The sequence below is a fragment of the Camellia sinensis genome, chromosome 6 (assembly GCF_055761805.1).
Source record: "Camellia sinensis isolate YWXY chromosome 6, ASM5576180v1, whole genome shotgun sequence".
NCBI classification, from domain to species: domain Eukaryota; kingdom Viridiplantae; phylum Streptophyta; class Magnoliopsida; order Ericales; family Theaceae; genus Camellia; species Camellia sinensis.
In genome coordinates this window covers 41,036,564-41,051,548 of record NC_138966.1, presented here as the reverse complement: position 1 = coordinate 41,051,548, position 14,985 = coordinate 41,036,564, and the positions used below count along the sequence as shown (strand labels likewise).

The window sequence follows — 14,985 nt, the reverse complement described above, 5'->3', positions numbered from 1 at the left end:
GAGTTTAAATTGATAAAATTAAGAATTATGTGTTGATTTAGAATAAATTTATGTGACATTTATTAGAAAATTTTATTTGGACAACTTATGGTTTTTTTTTTTTTTTTTTGGAAAACTAAAAAATCAGAACATTAAAAATATTAAAACAGTTTATATTAGTGGCCAGCCTATGAGCTGATTGGGTTACATTATTTTCTACCTTAATTATACAAAGGAAAGAAAAATATTGACTAAAAAATCTAATATCATTGATAGTAGCCATTACATACTGCTTCTTGATCCTGAAACATGACAACCAAAACTTGACAATCAATTTTGATGGTGACAATCTGCATTCCTTATTCTCTCGCCCACCAAATTGCCTCCAAGTATGCTCTCCTTGATGTCAGTTTTGATAGTGACAATCTGCATTTCTTGACCATAGCCTTTTGGGTCACGTCTGGTCCTTGTCATCCAAACAAACCCAATCTACTCCTGCGGCATGACTTTGAGATTTCCATGATCCATTAATCAAGAAGTACCAATTCGCTAAACCTCCTATCTGATGTATTGCATTCTACAAAACACGTGTTAGTTTGAGTTTGAACAGAGTCATTAACATTAGCTGTATGTGTATATGTGCAAGCAGATCCTCATCCAACGACTAAATTATCATATACATTAGTTGATTCTATAGTTTCCTTAATGGTGATTGGAGATGTTGGAACATAAAACTGTTACGTTCACACCATATAGCCCAAAGAATAGCCACCGATTGAATCTATATCTTTCACCCCGTTTGACCCAAGATGTGAACTAATGTCTTATTTAGTACTACGAAAATTCTTATAGCCTATCATGTTATGTGTGATACAAAATGACTCTATTGTCACTAATCACATAGATAAATGTAATTAAGCATGGAAATAGTTATAGAAATAGATTTGAAAATTAAAAAAATGTAAATGGGAATGCAATCAGCTTGAAAACTTAAGAAATCAACAGTGAAAAAGACTTCAAGATTATTTGAAATTAGATGATTTAATTTTCAAACTTTTTATATGTAACACTCTAGAAATTTTTTTATTCTTTTTTTCTCTTTGCTCGAGCAACGGATTGTTCGCTCGAGAGGTCTTTTGAGGCATCAAGTACTTCTGTTTGCAAGCTTGAGATGCTGAGAGTTGGTTGTGTTTGGTCTAGCGCAAAAGTGGTCGTTTAAGCAGTTTGTTCGGGATCAGCATGTATAAAACCCACTTTTTGTTTCTTTTCTCTCATTTTTGTCTCTTTTCTCTCCCTCCTCTCTTCATGTCCGAAAACTTTAGCCACAAAACCTTTGATTTAACCTCATTACGCCAAGGATCCACCTTAGATCTTGCAAGATTAGTGAAGAATGAGTGAAGATCTTTCTCTTGACTGATTGGATTGCAAATTCATCGGAGTTCATACTTGGGTCTTCGTTGTTTGCTCACCTTTTGAGGTAGAGAGTTCTCTTAACTCTAATCATTTATGATTTCGTTTGATTATGTTGTATTATGGGAAGTATGGGTTGATTTGATTTTGAAATCTTTGATTAAAAGATGTTTATATTAAAAAATTTGGGTTTTCACTCAAACTTTTGAAATATTTAGAATGTCTTAAGATATTGATGAGTAATACTTGATGATTGGTAGATTTGATGATGAAATGAAGAAAACCCTAATTTTCTTGAAACCCTAGATTTGGGATTTTGTTTTTAAATGAGGGTTTGAATTAAAATTGTACTTTATGTGAAAATTTCAATTAATCTTCTTGAGTATCCGTATGTGGAATGGGATTGGTATTATGCTGATGTTGATGAAGGATTTAAGGAAGTTGTTTTGGGTAGAAAATCCAGCAATGTTGAAAGGTTTAATGTATGAATTAGTATATAATTAAAATTGATGGCGGGGATGAGATGGGGACATGGAAATATATATGTACTTCATTCCCTATTCATTGGATTGATTTTGTGTGTGATTGAATTGGACTTCAATTAAGTTACAATATTATGAACTCTTGCATTGCATTGCATTCACAGAGTGTTGGATTAAGTGTTGGGTTGTGTAATTGGGTGTGTGTAAATTTAGAACGTGTTGTATGTGTTCAGGTACCCAAATGCCCTTCCATGCTTTGAGGCCGGAGAATATGAGAATGTAATTGGTATATGGTTAAGGTGCTCAATTGACCTTCCGTACTTAACGCCAATAAATGTGGGGGGGATACGTTTGAATAAATGTGTTGGGTGTCCGATTGCCCCTCCGTGCTCGGTGGCCGATAAATGTTGAGGTATTTTTTTTAAAATGTAACGGGTGTTCAATTGCCCATCCGTGCTTGATGGCCGGTAAATGTGGAGGTGTTTTTGAAAAATGTAAAAGGTGCCCAATTACCCTTCCATGCTTAGTGGCCAGTAAATGTGGAGGTATTACGAGATGTGTTTTGGGATTTCACAAAAACAGAAAAAGAAATATTTTCAAGAAGAAGTAAGATCCAAGTGTGGAGTCCATCGTGAGTTTAAAGTTTACATGGAGTATTGTAGGCACCCTATTTTGACCGCCCGCAAGACTTAGGCGCTTGGTTCGATACACTCGATGATGAAAGGTGACTTGCGTGCTTTGAATTCACAGCGATTCAGATTCATTCAAGCTCTCGAAATAACCTCAAATCTTCAATAGTTACCATGTTTGAACATTTGAGTCTCATTTTTGGACCTTTTACCAACCTGAGCTGAGTTTGAACAAAAAAACAGGGGAAGGCATCAAGGCCCAACCGTGCATCAGTGATGGCCTGCTGTGGCTATGAATGGTCGGCCGGGCCTTGGTGGCGAGAAACGTTGTTTTGGGCGGGAGGCCACCAGTTGTCTATTTTTTAAGATATTTATGATATTTCTGGCTCAAATTCTATAAATCGAAGCTGTGTTATTGTTTTGGGGGTTGAACAAAATTTAGAAAGCCTATATACACCTTGAGAGCTCCTTCTTCCTCATTCTTCCATTGCAAGCAACCTTTGAGTTAACCTATCTCTCTTGTGTCATCTCCATACACCATACACAACCTTGTCTCACCATCTTAGAGCCTTGGTTGATTTTTGAGAAGCATAATTCAAGCTTGAGAGTGGGTTGAGACTAAGCTTGGATCATAATCAAAAGCTAACTTATTTGCAAGGTATAAGCTTTTTATCTTCCTTCTTGCTTTCATATCTTTCATTTCCTACCTAATTCTTATTTTTTTGTGTTGCTTTGAGTCTATTCTAAGTGTTTAAGATTGGGTTTGAAGAGCTACCAAAAGAGTAGAGAGAGTTTACACTCTTTCTATATCTTTGCCTATAGCTCAAACCTTTCTTTTACACTCTTTTTCTTTGCTCCTCGCACTGATTTTCAGAGTTAAAAAAAGGGCTAAAAATCATGTTTTGAGGTTTCAAAATGGAGGGGTAAGCCACCCCTCCTTGTTCTTGCTTACTAGCCTTGTTCCCCCTCTTTGTTGTTTAGTTTTTTTAGGCTCTTTTCATTAACTTTGAGCCTCTGTTTTTCATCTAATAAGGGTTGTTTGAGGGCTGCCCTAAGTTGTTTAATTGGTTCAAGCTTTGGTTAATTCATTTGTTGTCTCATAAGTTTGCATACATAACATGTTATATATTGTTCTAAGCTTTTCTTCAATTTATTTCCATGTCTAAACTTCTAATTTTAACAATCAATCCACCATCAATCTCTTTCATTCTTGAGAACGATTTCAACCGATTAAGGTTGCTCAAAATATGTAAGAAAGACTCCTACTTAATGGTTTAATCTTTTTGGAGATTCATTGTCAACGGTATAGTCTTTCTCTCTCATGTTTTTGAAGAACCTCTCACTTGACATTACTTCTTGTTTAGAGGACTTTAACATCACCATGGACAAATGGACTAAAGAATGGCAAGGCTTCATAAAATTGGCTTAAAACTTGGAACAACCCATATAAAGAAAATGGTTAGAATCGCTTGAACTTGGCCGGACGTTATGCCAAGTTCCTTGTGTCAAGAGTCGTCACATGCTAATTCATGGCATTTTGATGATTCTTAAAACGTTGCAACCTCCCTCTTTGAGCTCACTCTATGACTAGAGGGAAGGGGTGGTCTTATCCATTGCATTCATTGACTTTTGTCCAAATTTGTTTCTAGAATCATCAAGCAATCAACTTGCTCATTGGTGGTTTTGGGACCAACTTCATCATTTTCTCGACTCTCTCCATGATAGAGAAAGAAAGATGAGACAAACAGAGCTTGAGAACACTCTGTCTACACTGGTTCACCTCAGAACACAAAATAGAGTTTTGCATCAAATTGAGGCACGACTAGCCATCTGTAGACCCGGCCGACCATCACTGATGCACGGCCGACCCTCATTGTGTGGCCAACAGTGCAGTTTTGCAAAAACAGAGGTAGTGGCTGAAGGTGAAATAGGGTTGGCTTGCATAGACAGAGTAGCTCTCGGGCGCTGTGCATGCAACCCTCATCCATCTTCATTTACGGCCTTGTCGAATGCGATTCATTATTTCATTAGTGTTATAATTATCATAGTTGTAAATTAATCTTATTGGAATTAGTATTGTTGTAGCCATTGCCTATTGATAATTGGTATAGCTAGTTAAATTGTTGTAATAAAGTAGTTAATTAGCTTAGTTAATTGGAATAGGAAGTTAAATTGTTGTAATAAAGTAGTTAATTAGCTTAGTTAAGTTAATTATTATTCATTCGCCTAGTTTTGTAATAGTTAGTTAATTTTGACTTTCAGACATTGATTCGCACCCTTCTGCGTGAGGGATCAAATGTTGTAATAATGTGTATGTCTTCTAACCCCACGTCTTTCTCCCTTTTATTTATTCTCTTACGATGGTTAGTTTAAAACATCATGTTTCATTAGTATTCTCATGCCTTGCATCCACTTGTATTGCATGTACCGAGGCTCGGTTCATCATTCAAACTTGCATTGTCATTTAAATAAATCTTTGAATACGTGCTTAGATCGTATGTTAGCCAATTGATTCATATTCCATGCTTATAGCCGAGCCTATAAAATACAAAATGTGTGCGTTACATTAGTCATATTACATTAATTAGGAACATGCATATTTTTATAATTATTTTTCTTTGTTTTGGCTCGGAGTATTAGGCGAGCTTTTATCGTTTTAGCATCTTGCATGCGTGTGTTTTTGTTACCATGTAAAAGCATGAATACCATGAGGCTAAGTTCTTAAATGATATAAATTGTTTGAATTCCTATGGATGAAGGCTAAATGCTTAAGTTGGGGTAGTCTGATTAATGTTCCATTTTAACTTTTTCAAGTGGTAAAATTCACAAAATAATTTCAAAACACAACATGAGATCAAATGTTTCAAATCTTGCAAAACTAGTCTATATTTGTAAGAGCGTCACATAGTAAAGAATAGCTAATAAATTGGAACGAGAGCATATAATATAAATAAGAAACACATCATAATTAGTAGAGGCCGATCTTTGATAAGGCGAGTAGGGTGTTAAATTCATGACCTTCCCCTCTCGTACCTAAGTTCCCGAGCCGAGACACTTTGGTGATGACAGACTAATAGCCTTTGGCACGAGTCTTGGGTTTCCTAAATTTTTTAAAAATATTTAGGTGGCAATTTTGAAATCTGACAAAGCAGTCCATTTTTGACATTTGATTCAAACATCGATTTTCCAAAAAGAATTGCTGGATTTGGACTCTTTTTATGTTTTCACTGTTTCACATTGCACTTGTGAAATCAGATTCAGAACCACAAGTGAAGTATGAACTGTAGGGCTATTCGCCATTCGCAAGGGGCGCGGAAAGTCAAGCTACAAGTATTGAATGTCAAATAAAGTTACCACACTTGTACATTATGAGGTGTTGCATGGATGTAACCTATATGAACATTTATATATAAATATTATGGGTCATTGGTCACTCCTGTTTTATAGGCTGGATATTTCCAAATCGCATCAAGGTGTGACTCGTTCGTTGAGAAGTACATGGAGTTTTAGATGGAGCACTAAAGCTAATGTTTCATGTTTTAGTTACAAGCTTAATTGTCGAGATAGAATTTTATTTTAATTGTGATCATGGCCCTTAACCTTGAAAAGTGCAAGTCTCTATGGCAATTTGATATATATATATATATATTTATATAGCTTGTACTGTAATTTGTTGTAATGTATGAGATGACTGATTTGTAAGAAATAGATGAGTTTTTGATTTATAATTTGTTGCCTTTATTTATGCGGAATTTATTAAGGCTATGGAATTAAATAATAATAATGAATTGGTAACTAATAAAATGATGTTAATTTTCAGGTCGTGACATTATAAATAAAAATATATAATTTTTTGGGAATTGTAAATTCACACTTAAACTTGTAACACAAAAAGTGTAAATATAAAAATTCACATTTTCAAACACTATTACATTTTTAACCCATTCAATTACAAATGTGAATATCTAACATTTTTATCTAAAAATTAAATTTCTAATAAAAAGTGTGAACATGCACAATATTTTTTTTTTTATTTTGAAAATATAAAAATCATTCGATTAAAAATTATGAACTTTTTTTTTTAAAAACTTATTTAGACTCATCTCTCTCCACACATATATATAATGAGGTGAATCGAAATAAGTCTGAATAAAATAGTGTGAATATTTGGTAAATGTGAAAGTTATAAATATTCACACTTTTCATAAATAAATACTGAATTCAAAAAAGTATAAATATTCATGCTAATTTTTACATTTTCAAAAAAAAAAATCATTTCTTTTTTGTATTTAAAAGTGTGAAAATTTTTTCACTTCTAAAATTTTACACTTTTGATAAATATTTTGTCATAGGAGTCATCCTCTCCGCGCATATATATATATATATATATATAATAAGTGTCAATATTCATACTTTCAATTAATTAAATATTATGCATTTTTGAAAAGTACAAAAGTTTGTGTGAATATTCATGCTTTTAAAAATATTCACACTTTCTAACAAGCAATATTATATTCAATTGAGATCTTATTTGATAGATTTGTCGAGTAGTAAAAGAGAGATTTATTTATAAATCATATTTAGAAGACTTATAGCCCAATAAGTCTACAAAGTATTCTTGTGTTCCATTTAGTCCCATACATTTGAACTTATATTCTAGTAAGTCTTTTTTTCTCATATAAGAATTATTATGTAGATTATTTTACCTTTATAAACTTTATTATTATAATATATATATATATATATACCATATATCTAGGAGAGAGAAAATTATTATGAGATATATTTCATTTATGATATATATAAAATACCGTATATAAATATAGAATATTATTATTCGGGAAAATTGGTCGAAGATCCCTACCCAACTTTTGGTAGGAGGAGAGGTCCACAATAATATTTTTTGATACCTAAGGTCCCTTAATGTTATTTTAGGTTGTAATGGAGAGTTTCATAGAACATGATGATGCAAATCAGTCATGCCTTTTACACTTCTCTCTCTCTTTTTCTCTGTGTGTGTGTGTGTGTGTGTGTGTGTGTGTGTGTACTGTGTGTCACTACTGAACTTCAACAGTGACAGATGAAGAAAAAGAATAGCAAACTCTGATCTACGAATCCCCTCCCTCAACATCATCTCCTGGACCGCCCTTATCTCCGCCCTCTCAAACTCCTTCCTCTCTCTCCGCTACTTCATCTCCATGCTTTGCCACCCCACCCTCCCTAACCACCGTACTCTCGCCACCCTCTTCAAGTCCTGCTCTTCCCTCATTTCTCTCTCCTTTAGCCTCCAACTCGACACTCTCTCTCTCAAGCTCTCTCTATCTTCCCAACCCTTCATCGCCTCTTCGCTTATTAATTTCTATTCCAAAACCTGACTTCCAAATGATGCTAGTAAAGTGTTCGACGAAATTCCTCACAGAGACCAAGTTTGTTATGGGTCTATAATTGTTGGGTTAGCGCAAAATTTGTGGTTGTTTGAGGCTTTATCTTGCTTTGCTAACATAAGAAGTTGTGGGATTGAGTCTACTATATATAGTGTATCGTGAGCACTCTGTGCAGTGGCGGAGCTTGTTACTTTGGAGCAATGTAGGATAATTCACGATCACGCGGTTGTTACTGGGCTCAATTTGGGTATGGTTGTGGGGACTGCGTTGGTTGATGGGTATAGGAAGTATGGTTTGGTATCAGATGCTTATAGGGTATTTGATGAGCTTGTGTCAGGGATGGGTATTATTGGGTGGAATGTAATGATGGTGAGTTATGCACAACAAGGGGATTGGAATTCGGTGATAGAGCTTTTTGGTTCGATTGAGGCTAGAGGGCTTGTCCCAGATGAATATAGCTTTCTTGCAATTCTTTCAGCTTTTTACAATGCGGGTTTGGTTGGAGGAGACTAAACAGTGGTTGACCAGGATGAAATTTGAGTATGGGTTAAAGTCGTTGTTTGAGCATTATACATGTTTAGTGGGAGCAATGGGTTGAGCAGGGCAATAGGAGGAAGCTGAAAAGATTGCAATGACAATGCCATTTGCTCTGGATATAGCAATCTGGCATGCATTGTTATTAGGTTGTGCGCAACATGGTAATGTGGAAAATTTTCCATGATTACCCTTGATTTTTCTTAGAATTTGGCTATTGTGTGAATTTTCTCTAGATTTGGCCACTATGTGTATTTTTTTTTTTTGAGTTGGTCACTGTATGAATTTTCTTTGGATTTGGCCACTGTGTGTATTTTCTCTGGATTTGGCCATTGTGTATTTTTTTTTTCCCCTGGATTTTGGCCATTGTGTGAATTTTCTATGGATTTTGGCCATTGTGTGAATTTTCTATGGATTTTGGCCACTGTGTGAATTTTCTCTGGTTGTTCATTGTGTATATTTTCTCTGAATTTTAGCCACTGTGTATATTTTTGTTACTCTACGACATCAGTGATGATTGGCTATGAAGATTTTGTTGTTCCACATTTTGTAGATTAATTGCATCAAATGTATATTGTCTGGATTTTTTGTTTGATAATTATTATTTTTTGTTTGGATAAATGCAAATCACAATGAAGCCAGATGCTTTGTTCCTTGAACTTTTCATTACTGTTTCTTGAAGCCAGAGAAATTATTACGAAAACCAGAGAAATTCTCTAGAAATGTAGAGAAATTCTCCTTTAATTGAGTCTCTCTCTCTCTCTCTCTATATATATATATATATATATATGTATATTGGTTGTTGTTGTTGCTTATTTGGAAGATTGATTTGTGTTTTTCGTGATTGGGAAGGCAGATAAATTTTTTGGATTGAACCTAGAGAAATTCTTGCGAAAATCAAAGAAATCCTCTAGAAAATCCAGAGAAAATTTTTAGGCTAGAATCTAGAGAAATTCTCTGGCCCTCCCAAAATTTCTCTGAAGAGATTCTCTAGGAACAAATTTTTTAGGAAGTCCAGAGATATTCCCAGAACTCCATGCCCATGGATTTTCTCTCTCACTTTCTCTCTCTTTTTCTTGGTAAAGTGAGGAGAAAGAGCATTTTTGTCTTTTGATGTTAAAGTATTTTTGTTTTTGTGATCTTGAAAGTGAATTTTTCTGGACTTCTATTTGACTCCAGAGAAAATTAAAAGCTTGTTATTACAATATAGGGAAAATTATAATTATTACAAATTTTTCTAGACTTTTATGTTGTGCTTTTTATGTGTTTTTATATTGAACAAGTTATTTTTCGCCTATTTTTCTTGGAAACCAAATAAACTTTATGCTTTATGGTTCACTTGAAATCCAGAGAAAATCCAGGGAAATTCTTTGAAAATGCAGATAAAATCTCTAGACTAGAATCCAAAGAATTTCTCTAGTTTTCCCAGATTTTCTTTGGAGATAAATTCTCTGGGAAGCCTAGAGAATTCTTTGGATATATGTATATTGGCTAGTTGTTGTTGTTGCTTATTTGGGTAATCGATTTGTGTATTGTACATTGTGATTGGGAACGAAGAGAAATTTTTTTGTTTGAATCTAGAGAAATTCTTGTGAAAACCAGAGAAATTCTGTAGAAATCCAAAGACAATCTCTAGACTAGAATCCAGAGAGAAATTTTCTAGGAAGTCCAGAGAAATTCTTTGGATCAAATATTCTCTAGATCAATGTTGAGGGGACTTAGACATTATGAAAATATTGGATGTTCCTTATGCTATAAAATCTTAATACCAGGGACTTTAAAAAAAAAATCCCATTATTATTCTTAGTATTTTTTTTTTATTTTTTATACCTCAATGTGAGGGATTCACTTGATCAAAGATTTTCCTTTACCAATATTTTACAATAAGGTCTTGCCATGGAAGAACATTTGGAAGAAAATGTTAGTTATATATATAAACCAGGAATAGAGATGATGATGGACTCGCAGTAGAGATGATAGTAAACCGGCGATGAACAATCATTTTTTGATATTGTTATACATAAATCGTAATCTCTTTGTCGGTTTGTATGGTAATCGATATTGTGTACTTTATTCGCCAGTATTTGTGATGCCCTCAAATTAACTAGATTAAAACATTTCTCATAACCTGATTAATCCGAAAGCTTTCCAAGCCAAACAATAAAATTAATCTCGAAAGTCCTCTTTTCCCTTGAACTACATATCAAATATTATAATTTTCATATTCTTGTCTTAGTAATAATAACATTTACATAGTTCAAGAAATTAGAGAGTAAAAATAATAATGCCTTAATGGCATACAAACATCAAGACAAGGCCTTGTTACAACAAAATGGACACGTGGTCCCAAACACATGCGCTCGAAGCATCCACGTAACACATCCATGAGCCTTCGTGCCCTAACAAAACAAAGAAGTCCACCTCTTTCTCATAGGGGTGATTGCACAACATCAATTCCTAAAATTGTTAGATAGGAATGAGTTAGATGCCTAGTAGAAATACTTTTAACAAAGTATCTAATTATTTAAAAATCTATATGGCATTGTCACAACCAAAACATTTCCTTGTTTAACACACATTAGGGGTTTAAGTGACAAAACTTAGATATTAAAATTTTCATGAAAATCACATTTCAACACTAGGGGGTAAATACGCCATGAAGTCCCTAAAGAGTGTCCCAATACATACATATACATATGTTTATATTAAAAATATCTCCACATTTGCCGGCTATTAATACGACAGGGAATGGGCACCAAAAATCATCTATTTTTCCACCTTTTCTAACTACAATATGGCAGGACCAGTGGACACCCAAAAACATTTTCCCATATTTTTCCAGCGATATGCACAGACAGGTCAATTGGGCACCTTGACTCTCTACGCGAGTATTAATAACACATAACTCTTTTCAAAAACCAACTCCTTACCCGGACTCCCATGCTATTTACCATTCCCTTAAACAACCTTTCCAAGATTTTCACAAATTCCAAGAATTTATACATCCATGAGAACAAAGGTAAATATCACCATTCAAATAATTAAACTAATATAGAGACACAATCTTCATATTTCCAAGAAAAATCTCAAAAGCCTATAATTTCACGAGTCTCGAATTAAAATACATCTCAATCTCATAATTCAATCATAAATTTAAAGAATTGAAAGTTAATTCTATTTGAACATATCATTGTTCAATTTCAAGAATTAGGGTTTTCATTAAATTTGGGGCTTTGCCCCCTCTATAATGTAAAATGCTATTTTTCAACTAAGGTTTTCAAAATCCACAAATATTAATATAAATTTTTGAGAAAATATACGAGAAATTCCATTTTGAAATCAAAACCCAATTTTTGTAAACTCAAACTTCAATCATAAAGCGAATGTCATAATAATACCAAACAAACATCCTCAAAGTAAAGAGATACAAAGTTAAAAGTAATCCTACCTCCAAGATGAGAGTACAGATGCTAGATCAAGAGGATTCTTTCAAAAATCCAAAATCCAATCAGTTAAAAATGTTGATCTTCACTTGTTCTTCATCTTTGATGCAAGATCCATGGTGGATTTTTTGTAAAAAATGGATGAAATCAAGGTTTTAAGGTCTAGGGTTTTGGGTATGAAGGAGAGGGAGAGAAGAGAGGAAGAAAGAATAAAGATTTTGGGCAAAAAACTCACTTTAAAGTGTCTGATATTGAACAGGCTGCTTGACTGGTCAAAGCTTGGCTCGAGCGGTGAAAAGAAACACAAGCGGTCAAAAGTTAGCTCAAGTGGACTTGCTTCCAACATAGGTACTCGAATTTCAAACGGGCATAACTTCCTTGTCCAAACTATGTTTTAGGTCATTCTTGTGTCCAAATCGAAGTCTCGAAAACAAGATTTCCAATGGTTCTAACCTCACATCCAAATTCAAACTGTGGAAAGAGAAAAAGGCAAAAGAGTGAAGACTACTCATAGGACAATTATCTGAATCAATGTTTTTGTTTCAATCTTACTTTACCATTGTGATACCACCTCAATCAATATCCCAAAATGAACCAAAGAGGATCCAAGTACAATATTAAGATTGTAAAGAGCAATCCCACTAATCCAAGAAGTACATAGTGTTACAATCTCCCTACCTTAGAAAATTTTGTCCACGAAATTAAACAGTTCAAGATCTAAAGTTTAGACAAATCCAAATGAAATAGAGATTGAACTAACACTTCCACCAACTAATCACAAATGACTTCTACTCAACAACAAGTTTCTAGAAGATTATCCTAACATAAGAGATTTTGCGTGATAAACAAAAAAAACAACTTCCACGTTAGAAGATAAGGCAACCCAATGATATAAGAGGTAGAACAATTCCCAATAAAATTACAATCACCACTCCCGAATCTAGTTCGAAATCTAAGGATAACTCTTGCATTTTCAGGTTCCACACTAATATTCAGACCCACTGCAAAGGATACGAATAACAACACTCAAGTGATGAGTCTTTCCTTTAACTCATCCACAAGAACCCATCGATTCCACAAAATTAAAAGTCAAGGATAAAGGTCTCACTAACATACCCTATAATACTCCTGCCTCAAACAAAATCAACTTCCAGGGATTGGTTGTCTAACGACCTAGAACCTTAGAAAAATAGTTTTCACATCACATTTACACTGGTAACCCAATTTTCAAAAGAATATCTCATATTACTTTAGAAGTCCTAAACCCCCTGTCATGAAATGAAAAGAAAGAGGAGGAAATAATTTTCCAATAGGAATTCTATCCGTCGATCATAGCCTTTCGACGAGATACAACCCAACAAAATCAAAACACCACAAACCACGTTCTTGCAATACAACTACTGTTCCATAGCCACACCTTATTCAACTGTGTTATTGAAATACTCAAAAGTTAACAATACCCAAAACAATATTTCCAAACCTTTGAAATTTGAAAGGATTCATAATTTGTATAAAACTATATATATAAATAAAGGGATGTTCTAGATACATAAAAGTGAATGGTAAAAGTGAAAGTCACACTCGTGTGACAAGGGAAAGATGCAAACCAAACTACGCTTCACATAGAAAGGGTAAAAGATACAAGCCAAATCACACTCGTATGACAAGGGTGAAAGATTCAAGCCAAGTCACACTCATGTGACAAGGGTGAAAGATACAAGCCAAGTCACACTCATGTGACAAGGGTGAAAGATGCAAGCCAAACTACGCTTCACATAGAAAGGGTAAAAGATATAAGCCAAATCACAATCGTGTGACAAGGGTGAAAGATACAAGCCAAACTACGCTTCACATAGAAAGGGTAATGGTTGTGAAAACAAGCCTAGACGCGTTTTACCGCGAGAAGGGTGAAAAATATGTTGGGGGTCATGCTCTTCAAACATTTAAAGGGGCAAACAAATTTTTGGAACTCGATGCAGGGGACCATCCCATTTTGGGAAACAACATTTTTTCTAGAAAACATCTCAAGGAGGGGTGTTCATGGAGACCACCTTGTTAGGATGTGAACCGTATTTGGACTTTATGCGTACCACGCTGCCAGAAAATGATACAATTATACAAATTAGAAACAACTCTACTAATCTTATTCTTGAAAATGGACCCAAATCCACGGTTAACATGTCTCGAGAAAAAGACGAAATACACAGAAATGTACCCTGAACCACAGTTCTGTAATTCTTGAAATCTAGAAAAGGCTCTGATGTAAAACACCTTATTTCAGTTGGGAGAGGCTTACCCATGCACCCAACCAAACTGAAGCAGAATCGAATTTTGAAAGCAGAACAACATTTAGATCCGACCGGATCTAAAAACACACGGCCGGCCTAAAACGACATGGCCGGATTTAGATGGCGCCTTCGAGGTAGTTTTGACTTTTCACGACCGCTCCTCCTTAAAACATACTTTTGGGCTCTTATTCCACCCCCTCACCATGTGAAAATCCTCTCCCCCTCTCTCTAGGTATTCTCTCTCTCTGGATCTTTCCTCCATTTGCGTTACCCAATGGTTCTTGCAAAATTTATTTTGAAAACCCTTCTAATCCTCTACATTTTGGACAGATTGGATTTTTAATTGGTTGAATTTTGGGTTTCTCTTGATTTTTTGGCTCATTCTCACAATTTTCTCGTGATTTCCTCTACCCCCTCTTGATTTTCAACTTTTTCTTCATTTTCTCTCTTCTAGGGCTTAGGTTTGGGGTTTTTCACTAATTTTTCTCACTTTCCTTCCTTTTCTCTCACTATCCCCTTACACTTGCTCACTTTTACACTCTTCATAGCTGATAATGAGGTTCCACAGGGTGGTGTTCCTTTGGCTTGCGATGCCTATTCCAGAACTGACTATAGACATCAGGTAGTTCTTAGCGAGGGTTTGGCGGCTAAGGACATTCCTCCTCTAGCACCAGAGCCTGAGTTGCTCCCCCTTGTAGATAGATCATTTGACCCAGCTACTTGCCAACTGCGCTCACATGACTTGACTCCTAACGGCATTTTGAGATTTAAGGGCCTCATTCCTGGGATGGATGAGGACATCCTACTACAAGAGCTAATAGAACACTTATCTGTTG

At 34.8% G+C, this 14,985-nt stretch overlaps 1 pseudogene; it reads left to right on the top strand.

Annotated features, from left to right (window-relative positions):
- The first annotated feature begins 1,779 nt into the window (after window positions 1–1,779).
- Window positions 1,780–8,831, top strand: LOC114307443 (putative pentatricopeptide repeat-containing protein At5g52630; annotated as a pseudogene).
- Window positions 8,832–14,985: the final 6,154 nt, after the last annotated feature.